Genomic DNA, 15,779 nt, shown 5'->3' on the forward strand with positions numbered 1-15,779 from the left:
TTGCAAAGGTGAGTCACGGTGCTGGGGCATATTACTTGATATTAGAACGAGAAAGAGAGATGCAGAGTGCACGCACAAGGAAACAAATGACGGGAGGGGGGACGGGCGGAGAAAGAGTGTATGTATTTGCAGTGCAGAATGAAACATGAGGGATCATACCAGCACTAATGCAACGGATTCTATCAGAACTCCGCAGTTAAGGGTGCTCGGGCGAGAAAAGAACTCGGATGGGTGACCTCCTGCGAAGTCCTTATATTTCACCCATTTTCTTGGGAGGTCCTCGTGTTGCACCCATCTTTTTACAGATGATTCTTTTGACGTTACGCGCGACTTGATTTATGGTTCGCAGGTTTATTCGCAAATGTGAGTCACGGCGCCGTGGCATTTTATTTGATATTAGATCGAGTACTGGAGGTGCAGTGCGCACGCACAAGGAAACAAATGACGGGATGAGGAACAAAAGGGAAGGAGTGTATGTATTTGAAGCGCAAAATTAAACAAATGGCATCATACCAGCACTAATGCACTGGATCCCATCAGAACTCTGCAGTTAAGTGTGCATGGGCGAGAGTAGTACTCGGATTGGTGACCTCTTGGGAAGTCCTCGTATCACAACAATTTTTTTTTCAGATGGGTCGTTCAACTGGAACTAGAGTCCGCTGGTTTATACGCAAATGTGAGTCAAGAAGCAGGGGTATTTTAATCGATATTAGAACGAGAAGGAGAGGTGCAGTGTGAACGCACAAGGAAACAATTGATGGGAGGGGGAGGGAAGAAGAAGGAGTGTGTGTATGCTCAGCACGAAATGAAACAGGTGCGATCATACCAGCACTAATGCAACAGATTCTATCAGAACTCCGTAGGTAAGGGTGCTTGGGCGAGAGTAGTACTAGCATGGGTTACCTCCTGCGAAGTCCTTATATTTCACCCATTTTCTTGTGAAGTCCTCGTGTTGCACCCATTTTTTTGTAGATGATTCTTTCGACGTTACGCGCGACTTGAATTATGGTCCTCAGATTTATTCGCAAATGTGAGTCACGGCGCCGTGGCATTTTACTTGATATTAGAATGAGAACGGGAGGTGCAGTGCGCACGCACAAGGAAACAAATGACGGGAGGGGGAAGAAAGGCGAATGAGTTTATTTATTTGCAGCGCGAAATTAAACAGGTGCGATCATACCAGCACTAATGCACCGGATCCCATCAGAACTCCGCAGTTATGTGTGCTTGGGCGAGATTAGTACTCGGATGGATGACCTCCTAGGAAGTCCTCGTGTCGCACCAATTTTTTTTCAGACGGGTCGTTCGACGTTACGCACGTCTGGAACTAGGGTCCGTTGGTTTATACGCAAATCTGAGTCAAGAAGCAGGGGCATTTTAATCGATATTAGAACGAGAATGACAGGTGAAGTGTGAACGCACAAGGAAACAAATGACGGGAGGTGGAAGAAAGGAGAAGGAGTGTATGTATTTGCAGCGTGAAATTAAACAGGTCCGATCATACCAGCACTAAAGCTCCGGATCCCATCAGAACTCCGCAGTTAAGTGTGCTTAGGCGAGAGTAGTACTCGGATGGGTGACCACTTGGGAAGCCCTCGTGTTGCATCAATTTTTTTTTTCGGATGGGTTGTTCGACGTTACGGGCGAATGAAATTATAAACCGCTGGTTCATTTGCAAAGGTGAGTCACGGTGCTGGGGCATATTACTTGATATTAGAACGAGAACTAGAGATGCAGAGTGCACGCACAAAGAAACAAATGACGGGAGGGGGGATGGAAGGAGAAAGAGTGTATGTATATGCAGTGCAGAATAAAACATGAGGGATCATACCAGCACTAATGCAACGGATTCTATCAGAACTCCGTAGGTAAGGGTGCTTGGGCGAGAGTAATACTAGCATGGGTTACGTCCTGCGAAGTCCTTATATTTCACCCATTTTCTTCTGAAGTCCTCGTGTTGCACCCATTTTTTTACAGATGATTCTTTCGATGTTATGCGCGACTTGAATTATGGTCCTCAGGTTTATTCGCAAATGTGAGTCACGGCGCCGTGGCATATTACTTGATATTAGAACGAGAACGGGAGGTGCAGTGCACACGCACAAGGAAACAAATTACGGGAGGGGGAAGAAAGGGGAATGAGTTTATGTATTTGCAGCGCGAAATTAAACAGGTGCGATCACACCAGCATTAATGCACCGGATCCCATCAGAACTCCGCAGTTATGTGTGCTTGGGCGAGATTAGTACTCGGATGGCTGACCTCCTGGGAAGTCCTCGTATCGCACCAATTTTTTTCAGACGGGTCGTTCGACGTTACGCGCGTCTGGAACTAGGGTCCGCTGGTTTATACGCAAATGTGAGTGAAGAAGCAGGGGCATTTTAATCGATATTAGAACGAGAATGAGAGGTGAAGTGTGAACGCACAAGGAAACAAATGACGGGAGGGGGAAGAAAGGAGAAGGAGTGTATGTATTTGCAGTGCGAAATTAAATAGGTGCGATCATACCAGCCCTAAAGCTCCGGATCCCATCAGAACTCCGCAGTTAAGTGTGCTTGGGCGAGAGTAGTACTCGGATGGGTGACCACTTGGGAAGCCCTCGTGTTGCACCAATTTTATTCAGATGGGTTGTTCGACGTTACGCGCGAATGGAATTATAAACCACTGGTTCATTTGCAAAGGTGAGTCACGTTGCCGAGGCATATTACTTGATATTAGAACGAGAAAGAGAGATGCAGAGTTCACGCACAAGGAAACAAATGACGGGAGGGGGAAGAAAGGAGAAGGAGTTTATGTATTTGCAGCGCAAAATTAAACAGGTGCGATCATACTAGCACTAATACAACTGATCCCATCATAACTCCGCAGTTAAGTGTGCTTGGGCGAGAGTAGTACTCAGATGGGTGACCACTTGGGAAGTTCTCGTGTTGCACCCATTTTTTTTCAGATGATTCTTTCGACGTTACGCGCGACTTGAATTATGGTCCTCAGGTTTATTCGCAAATGTGAGTCACGGCGCTGTAGCATTTTACTTGATATTAGAACGAGAACGGGAGGTGCAGCGCGCACGCACAAGGAAACAAATGACGGTAGGGGGAAGAAAGGAGAAGGAGTGTATGTATTTACAGCGCGAAACTAAATAGGTGAGATCATACCAGCACTAAAGCCCCGGATCCCATCAGAACTCCGCAGTTAAGTGTGCTTGGGTGAGATTAGTACTCGGATGGTTGACCTCCTGGGAAGTCCTCGTGTCGTACCAATTTTTTTTCAGACTGGTCGTTCGACGTTACGCGCGTCTGGAACTAAGGTCCGCTGGTTTATACGCAAATGTGAGTCAAGAAGCAGGGGCATTTTAATCGATATTAGAACGAGAATGAGAGGTGAAGTGTGAACGCACAAGGAAACAAATGACGGGAGGGGGGAGGGAAGGAGAAGGAGTGTATTTATTTTCAGCACGAAATTAAACAGGTGCTATCACACCAGCACAAATATACCGGATCCTATCAGAACTCCGCAGTTAAGTGTGCTTTGGCGAAAGTAGTACAAGGATGGGTTACCTCCTGGGAAGTTCTCGTGTTGCACCCATTTTTTTTTCAGATGGGCCATTCGACGTTACGCGCGACTTTCATTATAGTCCGCAGATTTATTCGAAAATGTGAGTCACTGTGCCATGGCATTTTACTTGATATTTTTACGAGAACGAGAGGTGCAGTGCACACGCACAAGGAAACAAATGACGGGAAGGGGAAGAAAGGAGAAGGAGTGTACGTATTTGCAGTGCGAAATTAAATAGGTGCCATCATACCAGCACTAATGCACCATATCCCATTAGAACTTAGCAGTTAAGTGTGCTTGGGCGGGAGTAGTACTCGGATTGGTGACCTCCTGGGAAGTCCTCGTGTTGCACCCATTTCTTTTCGGATGGATCGTTCGACGTTACGCGCGAATGCAATTATATACCGCTGGTTCATTCGCAAAGGTGAGTCACGATGCCAAGGCATTTTACTTGATATTAGAACAAGAAGGAGAGATGCAGAGTGCACGCACAAGGAAACAAATGACGGGAGAGGGGATGGAGGGAGAAAAAGTGTATGTATTTGCAGCGCAGAATGAAACATGAGCGATCATACCAGCACCAATGCAACGGAGTCTATCAGAACTCCGCAAGTTAAGGGTGCTTGGGCGAGAGTAGCACTAGGATGGGTGACCACATGCGAAGTCCTTATATTAAAACCTATTTTCTTAGGAAGTCCTCGTGTTGCACCCATTTTTTTGCAGATGATTCTTTCGACGTTACGCGCGACTTGAATTATGGTCCTCAGGTTTATTCACCAATGTGAGTCACGGCACCGTAGCATTTTACTTAATATTAGAATGAGCACGGGAGGTGCAATGCGCACGCACAAGGAAACAAATGACGGGAGGGGGAAGAAAGGAGAAGGAATTTATGCATTTGCAGCGCGGAATTAAATGGGTGCGATCATACCAGCACTAATGCAACGGATCCCATCAGAACTCCGCAGTTAAGTGTGCTTGGGCGAGAGTAGTACTTGGATGGGTGACCTCCTGGGAAGTCCTCGTGTCGCACCAATTTTTTTTTAGACGGGTCGTTCGACGTTACGCGCGACTGGAACTAGGGTCCGCTGGTTTATACGCAAATGTGAGTCAAGAAGCAGGGGCATTTTAATCGATATTAGAAGGAGAAGAAGAGGTGCAGTGTGAACGCACAAGGAAACAATTGATGGGAGGGGGAGGGAAGGAGAAGGAGTGTATGTATTTTCAGCACGAAATGAAACAGGTGCGATCATACCAGCACTAATGCAACGGATTCTATCAGAACTCCGTAGGTAAGGGTGCTTTGGCGAGAGTAGTACTAGCATGGGTTACCTCCTGCGAAGTCCTTATATTTCACCCATTTTCTTGTGAAGTCCTCGTGTTGCACCCATTTTTTTGCAAATGATTCTTTCGACGTTACGCGCGACTTGAATTATGGTTCTCAGGTTTATTCGCAAATGTGAGTCACGGAGCTGTGACATTTTACTTGATATTAGAACGAGAACGGGAGGTGCAGTGCGCACGCACAAGGAAACAAATGACGGGAGGGGGAAGAAAGGGGAATGAGTTTATGTATTTGCAGCACGAAATTAAACAGGTGCGATCATACCAGCACTAATGCACCGGATCCCATCAGAACTCCGTAGTTATGTGTGCTTGGGCGAGATTAGTACTCGGATGGGTGACCTCCTGGGGAGTACTCGTGTCGCACTAATTTTTTTTTCAGACGGGTCGTTCGACAATACGCACGTCTGGAACTAGAGTCCGCTGGTTTATACGCAAATGTTAGTCAAGAAGCAGGGGCATTTTAATCGATATTAGAACGAGAATGAGACGTGTAGTGTGAACGCACAAGGAAACAAATGACCGGAGGGGGAAGAAAGGAGAATGAGTGTATGTATTTGCAGCGTGAAATTAAACAGGTGCGATCATACCAGCACTAAAGCTCCAGATCCCATCAGAACTCCGCAGTTAAGTGTGCTTGGGCGGGAGTAGTACTCGGATGGGTGACCACTTGGAAAGCCCTCTTGTTGCACCAATTTTTTTTCGGATGGGTTGTTCGACGTTACGCGCGAATAGAATTATAAACCGCTGGTTCATTTGCAAAGGTGAGTCACGGTGCCGGGGCATATTACTTGATATTAGAACGAGAAAGAGAGATGCAGAGTGCACGCACAAGGAAACAAATGACGGGAGGGGGGATGGAAGGAGAAAGAGTGTATGTATTTGCAGTGCATAATGAAACATGAGGGATCATACCAGCACTAATGCAACGGATTCTATCAGAACTCCGCAGTTAAGGGTGCTTGGGCGAGAAAAGTACTCGGATGGGTGACCTCCTGCGAAGTCCTTATATTTCACCCATTTTCTTGGGAGGTCCTCGTGTTGCACCCATCTTTTTGCAGATGATTCTTTCGACGTTACGCGCAACTTGATTTATGGTCCGCAGGTTTATTCGCAAATGTGAGTCACGGCGCCGTGGCATTTTACTTGATATTAGAACGAGTACGGGAGGTGCAATGCGCACGCACAAGGAAATAAATGACGGGAGGAGGAAGAAAAGAGAAGGAGTGTATGTATTTGAAGCGCAAAACTAAACAAGTGGCATCATACCAGCAGTAATGCACTGGATCCCATCAGAACTCTGCAGTTAAGTGTGCTTGGGCGAGAGTAGTACTCGGATGGGTGACCTTTTGGGAAGTCCTCGTATCGCAATAATTTTTTTTCAGATGGGTCGTTCGATGTTACGTGCGACTGGAACTATGGTCCGCTGGTTTATACTCAAATGTGAGTTTAGAAGTAGGGGCATTTTAATCGATATTAGAAGGAGAAGAAGAGGTGCAGTTTGAACGCACAAGGAAATAATTGATGGGAGAGGGAGGGAAGGAGAAGGAGTGTATGTATTTTCAGCACGAAATGAAACAGGTGCGATCATACCAGCACTAATGCAATGGATTCTATCAGAACTCCGTAGGTAAGGGTGTTTTGGCGAGAGTAGTACTAGCATGGGTTACCTCCTGCGAAGTCCTTATATTTCACCCATTTTCTTGTGAAGTCCTCGTATTGCACCCATTTTTTTGCAAATGATTCTTTCGACGTTACGCGCGACTTGAATTATGGTCCTCAGGTTTATTCCCAAATGTGAGTCATGGTGCCGTGACATTTTACTTGATATTAGAACGAGAACGGGAGGTGCAGTGCGCACGCACAAGGAAACAAATGACGGGAGGGGGAAGAATGGGGAATGAGTTTATGTATTTGCAGCACGAAATTAAACAGGTGCGATCATACCAGCACTAATGCACCGGATCCCATCAGAACTCCGCAGTTATGTGTGCTTGGGCGAGATTAGTACTCGGATGGGTGACCTCCTGGGAAGTACTCGTGTTGCACCAATTTTTTTTTCAGACGGGTCGTTCGACGTTACGCACATCTGGAACTAGAGTCCGCTAGTTTATACGCAAATGTTAGTCAAGAAGCAGAGGCATTTTAATCGATATTAGAACGAGAATGAGACGTGAAGTGTGAACGCACAAGGAAACAAATGACGGGAGGGGGAAGAAAGGAGAAGAAGTGTATGTATTTGCAGCGTTAAATTAAACAGGTGCGATCATACCAGCACTAAAGCTCCGGATCCCATCAGAACTCCGTAGTTAAGTGTGCTTTGGCATTAGTAGTACTCGGATGGGTGACCACTTGGGAAGCCCTCGTGTTGCACCAATTTTTTTTCGAATGGGTTGTTCGTTGTTACGCGCGAATGGAATTATAAACCGCTGGTTCATTTGCAAAGGTGAGTCACGGTGCCGGGGCATATTACTTGATATTAGATCGAGAAAGAGAGATGCAGAGTGCATGCACAAGGAAACAAATGACGGGAGGGGGGATGGGAGGAGAAAGAGTGTATGTATTTGCAGTGCAGAATGAAACATGAGGGATCATACCAGCACTAATGCAACAGATTCTATCAGAACTCCGCAGTTAAGGGTGCTTGGGCGAGAAAAGTACTCGGATGGGTGACCTCCTGCGAAGTCCTTATATTTCACCCATTTTCTTGGGAGGTCCTCGTGTTGCACCCATCTTTCTGTAGATGATTCTTTCGACGTTACGCGCGACTTGATTTATGGTCCGCAGGTTTATTCGCAAATGTGAGTCACGGCACCGTGGCATTTTACTTGATATTAGAACGAGTACGGGTGGTGCAGTGCGCACGCACAAGGAAACAAATGACGGGAGGAGGAAGAAAAGAGAAGGAGTGTATGTATTTGAAGCGCAAAACTAAACAAGTGGCATCATACCAGCACTAATGCATTGGATCCCATCAGAACTCTGCAGTTAAGTGTGCTTGGGCGAGAGTAGTACTCGGATGGGTGACCTTTTGGGAAGTCCTCGTATCGCAATAATTTTTTTGCAGATGGGTCGTTCGACGTTACGTGCGACTGGAACTATGGTCCGCTGGTTTATACGCAAATGTGAGTCAAGAATCAGGGGCATTTTAATCAATATTAGAACGTGAAGGAGAGGTGCAGTGTGAACGCACAAGGAAACAAATGATGGGAGGGGGGGAGGGAAGAAGGAGTGTATGTATTTTCAGCACGAAATTAAACAGGTGCGGTCACACCAGCACAAATGCACCGGATCCCATCAGAACTCCGCAAAAAAGTGTGCTTTGGCGAAAGTAGTACAATGATGGGTTACCTCCTGGGAAGTTCTCGTGTTTCACCCATTTTCTTTTTTTCAGATGTGCCGTCTGACATTACGCGCAACTTGAATTATGGTCCGCAGATTTATTCGCAAATGTGAGTCACGGCGCCGTGGCATTTTACTTGATATTTGAACAAGAACAAGGGGTGCAGTGTGCACGCACAAGGAAACAAATGACGGGAGGGGGAAGAATAGAGAATGAGTGTATGTATTTGCAGCGCAAAATGAAACAGGTGCAATTATACCAGCACTAATGCAACGGATTCTATCAGAACTCCGTAGGTAAGGGTGCTTGGGCGAGAGTAGTACTAGCATGGGTTACCTCCTGCGAAGTCCTTATATTTCACCCATTTTCTTGTGAAGTCCTCGTGTTGTACCCATTTTTTTGCAGATAATTCTTTCGACGTTATGCGCGACTTGAATTATGGTCCTATGGTTTATTTGCAGATGTGAGTCACGGCGCTGTAGTATTTTACTTGATATTAGAACGAGAACGGGAGGTGCAGTGCGCACGCACAAGGAAACAAATGACGGGACGGGGAAGAAAGGGGAATGAGTTTATGTATTTGCAGCGCGAAATTAAACAGGTGCGATCATACCAGCATTAATGCACCGGATCCCATCAGAACTCTGCAGTGAAGTGTGCTTGGGCGAGATTAGTACTCGGATGGGTGTCCTCCTGGGAAGTCCTCGTGTCGCACCAATTTTTTTTCAGACGGGTCGTTCGACGTTACGCGCGACTGGAACTAGGGTCCACTGGTTTATACGCAAATATGAGTCAAGAAGCAGGGGAATTTTATTCGATATTAGAACGAGATAGAGAGATGCAGAGTGCACGCACAAAGAAACAAATGACGGGAGGGGGGATGGACGGAGAAAAAGTTTATGTATTTGCAGCGCAGAATGAAACATGAGCAATCATACCAGCACCAATGCAACGGATTCTATCAGAACTCCGCAAGTTAAGGGTGCTTGGGCGAGAGTAGCACTAGGATGGGTGACCTCGTGCGAAGTACTTATATTTCATCCATTTTCTTAGAAAGTCCTCGTATTGCACTCATTTTTTAGCAGATGATTCTTTCGACGATACGCGCGACTTGAATTATGGTCCTCAGGTTTATTCGCAAATGTGAGTCACGGTGCTGTAGCATTTTACTTGATATTAGAACGAGAACGGGAGGTGCAGCGCGCACGCACAAGGAAACAAATGACGGGAGGGGGAAGAAAGGAGAAGGAGTTTATGTATTTACAGCGCATAATTAAACGGGAGCGATCATACCAGCACTAATGCACCGGATCCCATCAGAACTCCGCAGTTAAGTGTGCTTTGGCGAGAGTAGTACTCGGATTGGTGACCTCCTGGGAAGTCTTTGTGTCGCACCAATTTTTTTTCAGACAGGTCGTTCGACGTTACGCGCGACTGGAATTGGGGTCCGCTAGTTTATACGCAAATGTGAGTCAAGAAGCAGGGGCATTTTAATCGATAATAGAACGAGAAGGAGAGGTGCAGTGTGAACGCACAAGGAAACAACTGATGGGAGGGGGAGGGAAGGAGAAGGAGTGTATGTATTTTCAGCAGGAAATGAAACAGGTGCGATCATACCAGCACTAATGCAACGGATTCTATCAGAACTCCGTAGGTAAGGGTGCTTGGGCGAGAGTAGTACAAGCATGGGTTACCTCCTGCGAAGTCCTTATATTTCACCCATTTTCTTGTGAAGTCCTCGTGTTGCACCCATTTTTTTGCAGATGATTCTTTCGACGTTACGCGCGACTTGAATTATGGTCCTCAGGTTTATTCGCAAATGTGAGTCACGGCGCTGTAGTATTTTACTTGATATTAGAACGAGAACGGGAGGTGCAGTGCGCACGCACAAGGAAACAAATGACGGGAGGGGGAAGAAAGGGGAATGAGTTTATGTATTTGCAGCGCGAAATTAAACAGGTGCGATCATACCAACATTAATGCACTGGATCCCATCAGAACTCAGCAGTGAAGTGTGCTTGGGCGAGATTAGTACTCGGATGGGTGTCCTCCTGGGAAGTCCTCGTGTCGCACCAATTTTTTTTCAGACGGGTCGTTCGACGTTACGCGCGACTGGAACTAGGGTTCACTGGTTTATACGCAAATGTGAGTCAAGAAGCAGGTGCATTTTAATCGATATTAGAACGAGAATGAGAGGTGAATTGTGAACGCAAAAGGAAACAAATGACGGGAGGGGGAAGAAAGAAGAAGAAGTGTATGTATTTAAAACGCGAAATTAAACAGGTGCGATCATACCAGCACTAAAGCCTCGGATCCCATCAGAACTCTGCAGTTAGGTGTGCTTGGGCGAGAGTAGTACTCGGATGGGTGACCACTTGGGAAGCCCTCGTGTTGCACCAATTTTTTTTCGGATGGGTTATTCGACGTTACGCACGAATGGAATTATAAACCGCTGGTTCATTTGCAAAGGTGAGTCACGGTGCCGGGGCATATTACTTCATATTAGAACAAGAAAGAGAGATGCAGAGTGCACGCGCAAGGAAACAAATGACGGGAGGGGGGATGGGAGGAGAAAGAGTGTATGTATTTGCTGTGCAGAATGAAACATGAGGGATCATACCAGCACTAATGCAACGGATTCTATCAGAACTCCGCACTTAAGGGTGCTTGGGCGAGAAAAGTACTCGGACGGGTGACCTCCTGCGAAGTCCTTATATTTCACCAATTTTCTTGGGAGGTCCTCGCGTTGCACCCATCTTTTTGTAGATGATTCTTTCGACGTTACGCGCGACTTGATTTATGGTCTGCAGGTTTATTCGCAAATGTGAGTCACGGCGCCGTGGCATTTTACTTGATATTAGAACGAGTACGGGAGGTGCAGTGCGCACGCACAAGGAAACAAATGACGGGAGGAGGAAGAAAAGAGAAGGAGTGTATGTATTTGAAGCGCAAAATTAAACAAGTGGCATCGTACCAGCACTAATGCACTGGATCCCATCAGAACTCTGCAGTTGAGCGTGCTTGGGCGAGAGTAGTACTCGGATGGATGACCTCTTGGGAAGTCCTCGTATCGCAACAATTTTTTTTCAGATGGGTCGTTCGACGTTACGCGTGACTGGAACTATGGTTCGCTGGTTTATACGCAAATGTGAGTCAAGAATCAGGGGCATTTTAATCGATATTAGAACGAGAATGAGAGGTGCAGTGTGAACGCACAAGGAAACAAATGACGGGAGGGGGAAGAAAGGAGGAGTGTATGTATTTGCAACGTGAAATTAAAGAGGTGCGGTTCCACCAGCACAATTGCACCGGATCCCATCAGAACTCCGCAGTTAAGTGTGCTCTGGCGAAAGTAGTACAATGATGGGTTACCTCCTGGGATGTTCTCGTGTTGCACCCATTTTCTTTTTTTCAGATGTGCCGTTCGACGTTTCGCGCGACTTTAATTATGGTCTGCAGATTTATTCGCAAATGTGAGTCACGGCGCCGTGACATTTTACTTGATATTTGAACGAGAACGAGAGGTGCAGTGCGCACGCACAAGGAAGCAAATGACGGGAGGGGGAAGAAAGGAGAAGGAGTCTATCTATTTGCAGCGCAAAATTAAACAGGTGCGATCATGCCAGCACTAATGCACCGGATCCCATCAGAATTCCGCAGTTAAGTGTGCTTGGGCGAGAGTAGTACCCGGATGGGTGACCTCCTGGGAAGTCCTCGTGCCGCAGTAATTTTTTTTTCAGACGGGTCGTTCGACGTTACGTGCGACTAGAACTAGGGTCCACTGGTTTATACGCAAATGTGAGTCAAGAAGCAGGGGCATTTTAATCGATATTAGAACGAGAAGGAGAGATGCAGAGTGCACGCACAAGGAAACAAATGACGGGAGGGGGGATGGAGGGAGAAAAGGTTTATATATTTGCAGCGCAGAATGAAACATGAGCAATCATACCGGCACGAACGCAACGGATTCTATCAGAAATTCGCAAGTTAAGGGTGCTTGGGCGAGAGTAGCACTAGGATGGGTGACCTCCTGCGAAGTCCTTATATTTCACCCATTTTCTTAGGAAGTCCTCGTGTTGCACCCATTTTTTTTGCAGATGATTCTTTTGACGATACGCACGACTTGAATTATGGTCCTCAGGTTTATTCGCAAATGTGAGTCACGGCACCGTAGCATTTTACTTGATATTAGAACGATCACGGGAGGTGCAGTGCGCACGCACAATGAAACAAATGACGGGAGGGGGAAGAAAGGAGGAGGAGTTTATGTATTTGCAGCGCAGAATTAAACGGGTGCGATCATACCAGCACAAATGCACCGGATCCCATCAGAACTCCGCAGTTAAGTGTGCTTGGGCGAGAGTAGTACTCGGATGGGTGACCTCTTAGGAAGTCCTCGTGTCGCACGAATTTTTTTTCAGACGGGTCGTTCGACGTTACGCGCGACTGGAACTAGGGTCTGCTGGTTTATACGCAAATATGAGTCAAGAAGCAGGGGCATTTTAATCGATATTAGAACGAGAATGAGAGATGCAGTGTGAACGCACAAGGAAACAATTAATGAGAGGGGGAGGGAAGGAGAAAAAGTGTATGTATTTGCAGCGCAGAATGAAACAGGTGCAATCATACCAGCACTAATGCAACGGATTCTATCAGAACTCCATAGGTAAGGGTGCTTGGGCGAGAGTAGTAATAGCATGGATTACCTCCTGCGAAGTCGTTATATTTCACCCATTTTCTTGTGAAGTCCTCGTGTTGCACCCATTTTTTTGCAGATGATTCTTTCGATGTTACGCGCGACTTGAATTATGGTCCTCAGGTTTATTCGCAAATGTGAGTCACGGCGCTGTGGCATTTTACTTGTTATTAGAACGAGAACGGGAGCTGCAGCGCGCACGCACAAGAAAACAAATGACGGGAGGGGGAAGAAAAGAGAAGGAATGCACGTATTTGCAGCGCAAAACAAAACATGTGCGATCATACCAGCACTAAAGCCCTAGATCCCATCAGAACTCCGCAGTTAAGTGTGCTTGGGCGAGATTAGTACTCGAATGGTTGACCTCCTAGGAAGTCCTCGTGTCGCACAAATTTTTTTTCAGACTGGTCGTTCGACGTTACGCGCGTCTGGAACTAGGGTCTGCTGGTTTATACGCAAATGTGAGTCAAGAAGCAGAGGCATTTTAATCGATATTAGAACGAGAAGGAGAGATGGAGTGTGAACGCACAAGGAAACAAATGACGAAGGGGGAAGAAAGGAGGAGTGTATGTATTTGCAGCGCGAAATTAAACAGATGCGATCATACCAGCACTAAAGCCCCGGATCCCATCAGAACTCCGCAGTTAGGTGTGCTTGGGCGAGAGTAGTAATCGGATGGGTGACCACTTGGGAAGCCCTCATGTTGCACCTTTTTTTTCTCGGATGGGTTGTTCGACGTTACGCGCGAATGAAATTATAAACCGCTGGTTCATTTGCAAAGTTGAGTCACGGTGCCGGGGCATATTACTTTAAGGTGAGTCACGGTGCGATTGGAACTAGGGTTCACTGGTTTATACGCAAATGTGAGTCAAGAAGCAGGGGCACTTTAATCGATATTAGAACGAGAAGGAGAGGTGCAGTGTGAACGCACAAGGAAACAATTGATGGGAGGGGGAAGAAAGGAGAAGGAGTGTATGTATTTTCAGCACGAAATGAAACAGGTGCGATCATACCAGCACTAATTCAACGGATTCTATCAGAACTCCGTAGGTAAGGGTGCTTGGGCGAGAGTAGTACTAGCATGGGTTACCTCCTGCGAAGTCCTTATATTTCACCCATTTTCTTGTGAAGTCCTCTTGTTGCACCCATTTTTTTGCAGATGATTTTTTCGACGTTACGCGCGACTTGAATTATGGTCATCAGGTTTATTCGCAAATATGATTCACGGCGCTGTAGCATTTTACTTGATATTAGAACGAGAACAGGAGGTGCAGTGCGCACGCACAAGGAAACAAATGACGGGAGGGGGAAGAAAGGGGAATGAGTTTATGTATTCGCAGTGCGAAATTAAACAGGTGCGATCATACCAGCACTAATGCACCGGATCCCATCAGAACTCCGCAGTGAAGTGTTCTTGGGCGAGCTTAGTACTCGGATGGGTGACCTCCCGATAAGTCCTCGTGTCGCACTAATTTTTTTTCAGACGGGTCGTTCGACGGTACGCGCGTCTGGAACTAGGGTCCGCTGGTTTATACGCAAATGTGAGTCAAGAAGTAGGGGCATTTTAATCGATATTAGAACAAGAATGAGAGGTGAAGTGTGAACGCACAAGGAAACAAATGACGGGAGGGGGAAGAAAGGAGAAGGAGTGTATGTATTTGCAGCGCGAAATTAAACAGGTGCGATCATACCAGCACTAATGCAACGGATTCTATCAGAACTCCGTAGGTAAGGGTGCTTGGGCGAGACCAGTACTAGCATGGGTTACCTCCTGCGAAGTCCTTATATTTCACCCATTTTCTTGTGCAGTCCTCGTGTTGCACCCATTTTTTTGCAGATGATTCTTTCGACGTTACGCGCTTCTTGAATTATGGTCCTCAGGTTTATTCGAAAATGTGATTCACGGCGCTGTAGCATTTTACTTGATATTAGAACGAGCACGGGAGGTGCAGTGCGCACGCACAAGGAAACAAATGACGGGACGGGGAAGAAAGGGGAATGAGTTTATGTATTCGCAGTGCGAAATTAAACAGGTGCGATCATACCAGCACTAATGCAACGGATTCTATCAGAACTCCGTAGGTAAGGGTGCTTGGGCGAGACCAGTACTAGCATGGGTTACCTCCTGCGAAGTCCTTATATTTCACCCATTTTCTTGTGCAGTCCTCGTGTTGCACCCAATTTTTTGCAGATGATTCTTTCGACGTTACGCGCTACTTGAATTATGGTCCTCAGATTTATTCGCAAATGTGATTCACGGCGCTGTAGCATTTTACTTGATATTAGAACGAGCACGGGAGGTGCAGTGCGCACGCACAAGGAAACAAATGACGGGAAGGGGAAGAAAGGAGAAGGAGTTTATGTATTTGCAGCGTGGAATTAGATGTGTGCGATCATACCAGCATTAATGCACCGGATCCCATCAGAACTTCGCAGTTAAGTGTGCTTGGGTGAGAGTAGTCCTCGGATGGGTGACCTCCTGGGAAGTCCTCGTGTCGCACCAATTTTTTTTCAGACGGGTCGTTCGACGGTACGCGCGTCTGGAACTAGGGTCCGCTGGTTTATACGCAAATGTGAGTCAAGAAGTAGGGGCATTTTAATCGATATTAGAACGAGAATGAGAGGTGAAGTGTGAACGCACAAGGAAACAAATGACGGGAGGGGGAAGAAAGGAGAATGAGTGTATGTATTTGCAGCACGAAATTAAACAGGTGCGATCATACCAGCACTAATGCAACGGATTTTATCAGAACTCCGTAGGTAAGGGTGCTTGGGCGAGACCAGTACTAGCATGGGTTACCTCTTGCGAAGTCCTTATATTTCACCCATTTTCTTGTGCAG

The 15,779-nt window shown here is 46.5% G+C and overlaps 3 non-coding genes and 27 pseudogenes across 3 annotated transcripts; all 30 read left to right on the forward strand.

Moving 5' to 3' along the window:
- Positions 1-499: 499 nt before the first annotated feature.
- LOC148257703 (5S ribosomal RNA) lies at positions 500-618 on the forward strand (annotated as a pseudogene).
- A 548-nt stretch (positions 619-1,166) lies between these two features.
- On the forward strand, positions 1,167-1,285 carry LOC148257704 (5S ribosomal RNA; annotated as a pseudogene).
- A 205-nt stretch (positions 1,286-1,490) lies between these two features.
- Positions 1,491-1,609, forward strand: LOC148257705 (5S ribosomal RNA; annotated as a pseudogene).
- Positions 1,610-2,171: 562 nt separating this feature from the next.
- Positions 2,172-2,290, forward strand: LOC148257706 (5S ribosomal RNA; annotated as a pseudogene).
- A 204-nt stretch (positions 2,291-2,494) lies between these two features.
- On the forward strand, positions 2,495-2,613 carry LOC148257707 (5S ribosomal RNA). Its single transcript, XR_015820568.1, has one exon. It is a non-coding gene; the product is annotated as a 5S ribosomal RNA (ribosomal RNA).
- Positions 2,614-2,817: 204 nt separating this feature from the next.
- Positions 2,818-2,936, forward strand: LOC148257708 (5S ribosomal RNA; annotated as a pseudogene).
- A 205-nt stretch (positions 2,937-3,141) lies between these two features.
- Positions 3,142-3,260, forward strand: LOC148257709 (5S ribosomal RNA; annotated as a pseudogene).
- A 206-nt stretch (positions 3,261-3,466) lies between these two features.
- On the forward strand, positions 3,467-3,585 carry LOC148257710 (5S ribosomal RNA; annotated as a pseudogene).
- Positions 3,586-3,791: 206 nt separating this feature from the next.
- On the forward strand, positions 3,792-3,910 carry LOC148257711 (5S ribosomal RNA; annotated as a pseudogene).
- A 562-nt stretch (positions 3,911-4,472) lies between these two features.
- On the forward strand, positions 4,473-4,591 carry LOC148257712 (5S ribosomal RNA). The gene has a single exon (XR_015821172.1). It is a non-coding gene; the product is annotated as a 5S ribosomal RNA (ribosomal RNA).
- A 559-nt stretch (positions 4,592-5,150) lies between these two features.
- Positions 5,151-5,269, forward strand: LOC148257713 (5S ribosomal RNA; annotated as a pseudogene).
- A 206-nt stretch (positions 5,270-5,475) lies between these two features.
- On the forward strand, positions 5,476-5,594 carry LOC148257714 (5S ribosomal RNA; annotated as a pseudogene).
- Positions 5,595-6,155: 561 nt separating this feature from the next.
- Positions 6,156-6,273, forward strand: LOC148257715 (5S ribosomal RNA; annotated as a pseudogene).
- A 559-nt stretch (positions 6,274-6,832) lies between these two features.
- Positions 6,833-6,951, forward strand: LOC148257716 (5S ribosomal RNA; annotated as a pseudogene).
- A 206-nt stretch (positions 6,952-7,157) lies between these two features.
- Positions 7,158-7,276, forward strand: LOC148257717 (5S ribosomal RNA; annotated as a pseudogene).
- Positions 7,277-7,837: 561 nt separating this feature from the next.
- On the forward strand, positions 7,838-7,955 carry LOC148257718 (5S ribosomal RNA; annotated as a pseudogene).
- A 204-nt stretch (positions 7,956-8,159) lies between these two features.
- Positions 8,160-8,278, forward strand: LOC148257719 (5S ribosomal RNA; annotated as a pseudogene).
- Positions 8,279-8,841: 563 nt separating this feature from the next.
- On the forward strand, positions 8,842-8,960 carry LOC148257720 (5S ribosomal RNA; annotated as a pseudogene).
- Positions 8,961-9,521: 561 nt separating this feature from the next.
- LOC148257721 (5S ribosomal RNA) lies at positions 9,522-9,640 on the forward strand (annotated as a pseudogene).
- Positions 9,641-10,199: 559 nt separating this feature from the next.
- Positions 10,200-10,318, forward strand: LOC148257722 (5S ribosomal RNA; annotated as a pseudogene).
- Positions 10,319-10,523: 205 nt separating this feature from the next.
- LOC148257723 (5S ribosomal RNA) lies at positions 10,524-10,642 on the forward strand (annotated as a pseudogene).
- A 561-nt stretch (positions 10,643-11,203) lies between these two features.
- LOC148257724 (5S ribosomal RNA) lies at positions 11,204-11,321 on the forward strand (annotated as a pseudogene).
- A 202-nt stretch (positions 11,322-11,523) lies between these two features.
- On the forward strand, positions 11,524-11,642 carry LOC148257725 (5S ribosomal RNA; annotated as a pseudogene).
- Positions 11,643-11,851: 209 nt separating this feature from the next.
- On the forward strand, positions 11,852-11,970 carry LOC148257726 (5S ribosomal RNA; annotated as a pseudogene).
- Positions 11,971-12,533: 563 nt separating this feature from the next.
- LOC148257727 (5S ribosomal RNA) lies at positions 12,534-12,652 on the forward strand. The gene has a single exon (XR_015819788.1). It is a non-coding gene; the product is annotated as a 5S ribosomal RNA (ribosomal RNA).
- A 559-nt stretch (positions 12,653-13,211) lies between these two features.
- Positions 13,212-13,330, forward strand: LOC148257728 (5S ribosomal RNA; annotated as a pseudogene).
- A 201-nt stretch (positions 13,331-13,531) lies between these two features.
- LOC148257729 (5S ribosomal RNA) lies at positions 13,532-13,650 on the forward strand (annotated as a pseudogene).
- Positions 13,651-13,937: 287 nt separating this feature from the next.
- LOC148257730 (5S ribosomal RNA) lies at positions 13,938-14,056 on the forward strand (annotated as a pseudogene).
- Positions 14,057-14,291: 235 nt separating this feature from the next.
- Positions 14,292-14,410, forward strand: LOC148257731 (5S ribosomal RNA; annotated as a pseudogene).
- Positions 14,411-15,323: 913 nt separating this feature from the next.
- On the forward strand, positions 15,324-15,442 carry LOC148257732 (5S ribosomal RNA; annotated as a pseudogene).
- The last annotated feature ends 337 nt before the right edge of the window (positions 15,443-15,779 follow it).

This window comes from Carica papaya, chromosome 5, assembly GCF_054855325.1.
Source record: "Carica papaya isolate Zhongbai chromosome 5, ASM5485532v1, whole genome shotgun sequence".
NCBI classification, from domain to species: Eukaryota; Viridiplantae; Streptophyta; class Magnoliopsida; order Brassicales; family Caricaceae; genus Carica; species Carica papaya.